The following is a 6,950-nucleotide window of genomic DNA, read 5'->3' on the forward strand; positions in this document are numbered from 1 at the left end:
ATTTATATGAGGTGGTTTTATATAATGATGGATTTATATGGGTCACATGGTGGATTTGAAATCTTTTGAGAATGCCCTTTTGAGTACATTTTTATTGTATATTGGCAGGAGTATTTTTTCTATCAGCAAAACTATTTCTTTTACAGAATGCATTCAATCATATCCATGGTGGGAATAGTTCTCACTAGCAAGGAGAACTATCCTAAATGGTCCCGGATGATAAAACACACCCTCATTTTCAATGAGTTGTGGAAAGGAGTGTGTGTCGGAGACGAAGACAATGACCCAGTACAGCCTACGTCAGACAAAGAGCTCGTCATTTGGGAAAACAAGAACAGCGAAGCTTATGCATTAATCGCAGCATCCGTAAATGAAGAGGTGAGTCGCCATATTTCATCATATTCAACTGCCTTTGAAGCCTTACAAAAGCTGAAAGAACTCTATGACTCACATTCTGCACTCAAAGTTGTTCAACTCATGACTAAACTCTTCACTCTTGAACTGCAAAATAATGATCCTCTTGCTCTTGCATCTGAAGTAAAGTCTATAATGCATGATATCAAATCCACTAAGGTTGAATTGGATATTCCTCTTATTGCTTTTCTCAAGGCACTTTATCCTACTTGCTCCAATTATCTTGAGTCATTGCAAGCAAATGGAAATCTCAAAGATATAACCTTTGACTCTCTTGTGAAAAAGTTTGCTGAAAGAGAGAAAGCTTTTGGAAAGAAGACAGCCCCTGAATCTTTTGAAGAGGTTGTGTGCCTTGCTCATAAAGAAAAGCATCCTGCTCAAGATTCTACAAGAGGAAGAGGTGGACGAAGAGGAAGAGGAAGATATTTCAAAGGCAGAGGGAGCAGACATTCTCAAGGAGAAAAGGAATATTTGCACTGTATTCACTGCAAAAGAAATGGATCACATGATGCCTCTACATGCAAGCTACCATGGGACAAAATTGAGCAGAGAAGAAACCAACATAAAGGTAAAACTGATGATACAGACAAAGGTAAAGCACCTAAATCCGCTCACTATGTTGTGGCACAATGTAACATTGGAGTAAATGAAGATCTATTTAATGCTTCACTTGATTCTTGGAAAAATGGTTGGTTGCTTGATTCGGGAGCAACCTGCCACATGACTCATAGAAAAAAAAATTGGAAGATTTCACTGACAATGTTGATGAAGTAGTATACTTTGCAGATCAATCAAAAATCAAGCCATCAGGGCTTGGCACAATCAGGCTTAAACTGCCTGGTCTTCCAGACTTTCTTCTGGATCATGTTCTATATCTCCTACAACTGAAGAGAAACTTGTTGTCCCTGGTCCACATCCGCCAGCAAGGTCACTCCATTCATATGTTTGATGGCAAGCTTGAGGTAAGAAAAGCATCTGACCACTCACTTGTCATGAGGGGAATAGAAGAAGAAATGCTTCTCAAGCTGCAAGGAACCTCTGCTCATGCACAACATTTCTCATACAATTGTCATCATGAAGAAAGTACACTTCCATCAAGTTTATTATGGCATGCTAGATTTGGACATTTGAACTATGACAGTCTCCGCTTATTGAAGAAAAATGGTGTTGTTGGTTTGCCTACAATTCCTAGGAAACTTCAGCAATGTGATGCTTGCATTCTAGGAAAGCATAGCAAACAGTGTTTTCATGATTCACATTCAAGAGCACATAGGAAGCTTGAACTCATTCATTCATATTTATGTGGTCCAATGCCTGTTCCTTCTGCAAATGGAAATAAGTATATCATGACATTTATTGATGACTACACCAGAATGTGTTGGGTTTATTTATTGAAGAACAATCTGTTGCTTTTCAAACATTCAAGAATTTTCATAAATGGATTGAAAATGATGCACAATCTCATATTGGGTCTATTCGCACTGATAATGGAAAAGAATACACATCAAATGAATTTGAAAACTATCTTCGCCAACATGGGATCAAACATCAAACAATTGTGCCTTATTATCCCCAACAGAATGGTGTAGCTGAAAGAATGAATAGGACAATCTTAAATATGGTACGATCCATGCTCTTCTTCAAAAATGTAAAGATAATGTTTTGGGCTGATGTTGTTCTATGTGCTACATATATAAAGAATAGATGTCCATCTAATGCTATAAGAAACAAGAATCCATATGAAATGTGGTATGGACATGTTCCTTCGGTAAAGCATCTCAGGGTCTTTGGTTCCACCTGTTATTCCTTGATACCAAAGGTACATAGAAACAAACTTGGTGCTAGAAGTTGTAAGTGTATCTTTCTGGGATATTCAAACACCTCCAAAGCATACCGCCCCTATGATGAAGTAAATAAGAAATTTGTTGTATCTAGAGATGTAATTTTTCTTGAATCATCCAAAACTAACAATGTTGTTGAGCGGCAACTTGATCGCTTGGATAGATTCGCAAAAGCAAAATCATTTCAAGAATTTGATAATCAGATTCCACATCTTGAAGGGGGGATTCCTATACTAGATCAACATGTGGAATCTTCTTCTGAAGAACACTCTCCCCCGCATGAAACTCCAACAACGGATGATGCTTTAAGTGATGTAATTGATAGAATTGGGAGACTCAATCTTGATTCAGTCCCAACTCAATCAATGGAGCAGCCTGGACCATCTCAAAAAGGTCCCCCAAAGTGGGTGACAAAGACACTTGAAAGTGTTCATCCTGATGAAGTTGGAAAGATAAGAACCAAAAATTCAAACCGGCAAAATGGAGGTGATGTAGATGACTCTAATTCACCTATTGATATGGATGTTTCTTATGATTGTGAATTGAACTTGTCTACAAATTTTGAACCAACTTCCTTCAAAGAAGTTGCTTCTCATGATGAATGGAAAGAAGCAATACAAAAGGAGTATGATGACCTCATAGAGAACGGCACTTGGAAGCTGGTTGATCCTCCATTAGGAACCAAACCAATTGGCTGCAAGTGGGTCTACAAGAACAAGTATAAAGTTGATGGCTCACTTGACAAGCACAAAGCTAGGCTTGTGGCAAAAGCTTTTGCACAGAAGGAAGGGGTCGATTATGAGGATACTTTTGCCCCCACAGCAAAATGGGCTACCATCCGGACACTCTTTGCACTAGCAACTCAGAACGGTTGGAAAGTCCATCAAATGGATGTAAAAATTGCTTTCTTGAATGGAGATCTAAAAGAGAATGTTTTTATGCCCCAGCCTGAAGGATTTGCTGTGAAAGGACATGAACATAAAGTATGCAAACTTGTGAAGTCCTTGTATGGCCTCAAACAAGCATCATGAGCCTGGTATGAAAAACTGACTAAGCATCTTCTGAAACTCAATTTCAAACATTTTGATCTTGATGATGCAACTTTATTTGTCAAGAAAGTTGGCAAAACAGTTGTATATCTTGTGGTATATGTAGATGATCTTTTGATGACAAGGAACAATGAAAGCTACATTGCATCCATAAAGAAGGAATTGGGGAAAAGTTTTGAAATGACTGATTTGGGCTATGTTCATTACTATCTTGGCATTGAAGTAACCCAACATCCAAAGTCCATATTTCTTTCTCAAAAGAAATACATTGGAGATCTGTTGAACAGGTTTGGAATGACAGAGTGCAATCCTCTTACTACTCCAATGGAACAAAACTTAAAGCTCACATCTATTGAAGGAAAAGAATTTGAGGATGCAACAAAGTATAGACAACTTGTAGGAAGTCTCAACTACCTAACTACTACCAGACCAGACATTTCGTTTGCTGTTGGAATCCTCTCCAGGTTTATGCAAAAGCCTTGTGAGGGACATTGGTCTGCTGTAAAAAGAGTTCTAAAGTACTTGAAGGGAACTCAAGACTTTGGAATCAAATATACACAGGTGGACGACTTCAGCTTGATTGGATACTCTGATTCAGACTTAGATGGAGACAAAGAAACTGGGGTATCAACTTCAGGATATGCTATGAGTCTTGGATCAGGATTTTTCTCCTGGAGATCACGCAAACAATCAGTTCCATCAGATTCCACAACAGAAGAAGAATACGTGGCAGCAGCTGAAGCAACAAAATAAATTGTTTGGCTCAGGAAAATTCTTGAAGATTTGCAGGGAAAACAAGTACAATCAACTCCACTCATGATTGACAATACCTCTGCAATAAAGTTGGCCAAGAACCCAAAGTTCCATGATCGAACGAAGCACATCAATACTAAATATCATCTGATTCGACATCATGTTGAGGCCAAAACAATCCATCTACGTCATTGTTCCACAAATGAGCAAATTGCAGACATCTTCACCAAAGCGCTTGGAAGAGAAAAGCTTGAACGATTCAGAACGATGCTTGGACTCACCAACATCCCTTCAGATTAAGGGGGGGGAATGTTGACACCTAATCCTTGTGATTGGGTAAATATATGTAAATAAATAAATGATAAATATGAACAGTCATCGGGAGATGAACTGAACAGTCTCTCCCTCATGTATATAACAGACCTACCTGATGGAATAGATACACGAATCATTTTTTTGCTTAATGGAGTTACTGCCTGGCCTGACACGAACAATGCCCTTTTTGTCAACTGGTTCTCCTAATCCTTCCAAGGCATTTGTTATTTCATCTACATGTTAAAATTAAGTTGCACTGTTCCCATCTTCTTTCATCCTTAGTTGTTCAAATTGAGCTCTGTAAATTTGAAGTTTTGCTTCCTTGACCTTCGAGTCCCCTGCATATATATTTTGAAGCTTGTCTCATGGTTTCTTAGTTGTTTTACAACCCAATACATTAACATTGACAAATTTAGTGAGTCCACTTATAATAAGATCCTTTGCATTGGCATCATTTATGATATTTTTCTTACCTTGTTCATCTGTTGTTGCTTTATAGCCATGTTCAACTATTTCCCAAACTTCATATCCTTGCGCAAGTAAATGAACCTGCATACCTCCGCTCCATAAATCATAGTTATCTCCATTAAATAGAGGAACTCTATACCTGGTGTACTCTATGATCTCCTTCTAGTTGTTAAACTGTTACTGAACGAACGAAGCTCTGAAACCAATTGTTAGGAATACTGAGAGGGGGGGTGAATCAATATTTCTTATAATTAGCACTTTATTAATATTTTCATAGAATTAGTTATTCTTCAGCTATTGTTATTATTGTTCAATATGAACAGTAAACAATAGTGCAAAAATAGAGATAGTATGCACAAGAATTTTTAAGTGGAAAACCCCCTCCGGGTCAAAAACTACATAAATATTTTCTAATAAATTCTTTAATCTTCAGCCCCAACTGAAATGAAAGTTACAACTTCCTAGAATTCTAGAAATTCATTCTTCTCCAACTCCCACTGGAAGGACGCCCCAACGCGTTGTTTTTATCAGCAGTCATTTAAATGGATTCCCCAACACCCAAGTGAGCCACAACTCACCCTAGCACCACCCTACCACCTTGAAGTGTGTACATACCCCAACCTGTAGGTGACTTCATTCACCTACCTAGCACCACCCTACCACCCTATAAAGACAAAAATCAAATACAAAATTGTGGACTCTCGTACTAGGGACAATGATCCACATTACAATGATTTTCAATGACTATTCTTTGACAACAAAACTAAGACCTAAACCCAAGTCCCAACAACCAAGAACTCTTGACGCAAACAAAATGCCCTCTTCAACTCTGGGCAGTGTTACTGACTTTCCAAATTACAATGATATACAAGACTTGACTTTAATTTACAAAAGGACTCTCTTGTCAAGAGATACAAGACTTAATATTGTTGGTACTACAGAAGTGATGATGAACTGCTTCTTCAAGGTTTAACTGCTTGAGGTTCTTTAACTTGTCCTTCAACGATGCTTCCCTTCTTTGATGATGAATTTCTCTTAATGATCTTAAATGCTTGGTTGTTTGTCTTTCAAGTTGTTGCCTTGTTGGTTTGTACATGTAACACACACAAGCGAATCTCTCTTTCCCAAACAAAATTGATAATGGTCACCCAAATAGTCACACCTTACCTTGTATACTCCTGCAAGTCAGTAAACATTAATAAAAGAAATCAATGACCAAACTTACCTTGTCTTACCTGGTGATGTTGATGTATTGCCTTATTTGGAATTTTGTAGTATGCTTGATCAACCTGGTGTCAACATCTGATGACAGACTTTGAACACAACAACAGACCTCCCTTTTGACTTAACAGTTCAAGCTCTAGACAAACTTAACATAGACCTAGACTCAATGCTTGACACAAACTTAGACTCAACGTTGGCCCTAACTAGACACAAAACTACGTAGAGCTAGACTTAACTAGACAACGCTTGACACAAACACAGACAAACTTAGACAGTTCAAGCTCTAGACATACTTAACTAGACTAAACACTAGACTTGACGTAGGCTCTAATACAGTCCTGACTAGACACTGTTCTCGACCCAAGGACAACCACAAAGGACTTAGATGTATAGCCCTGAACAAACAGATCTCAAGACAAATGTAACTACAAAACCAGGTTAGATCTTAACGTCACTATTGTAGGTTAAAACTTGTAAATGTTGTCGAGGTGAAGCTGCATAGAAGACTGTAATAGATGCTGAATTCTTTTGTTGCTTGAATTTCCTTCATTAGCTAGGGTATCTTGCTCAAATTATAGTCCTGTATTGACCAACGAATCACCCAAGGTAGACCACAACCTTCACAAATTTTGTGTTGACTTGGCTGGAGTAATCTCACTCAAATTACAGACTAATGAATCACCCAAGGCAGACCACAACCTTCACAAATTTTGTGTTGACTTGGCTGGAGTAATTTCGCTCAAATTACAGACCTGCATATTAAAAGACTGAACCCTAACCACTAGAATCCTGCGTTAACAAATCATAAGGGTGGCCGAAAAAAATTTAGAGCAATTTCCTAATAATATTTCATTAGGAGCACACCCATTGAGGGGATAATGGGTCT

The sequence above is a fragment of the Pinus tabuliformis genome, chromosome 1_1 (assembly GCF_031772625.1).
Source record: "Pinus tabuliformis cultivar Carrire ecotype Pingquan chromosome 1_1, CPIR1, whole genome shotgun sequence".
Classification (NCBI taxonomy): Eukaryota; Viridiplantae; Streptophyta; class Pinopsida; order Pinales; family Pinaceae; genus Pinus; species Pinus tabuliformis.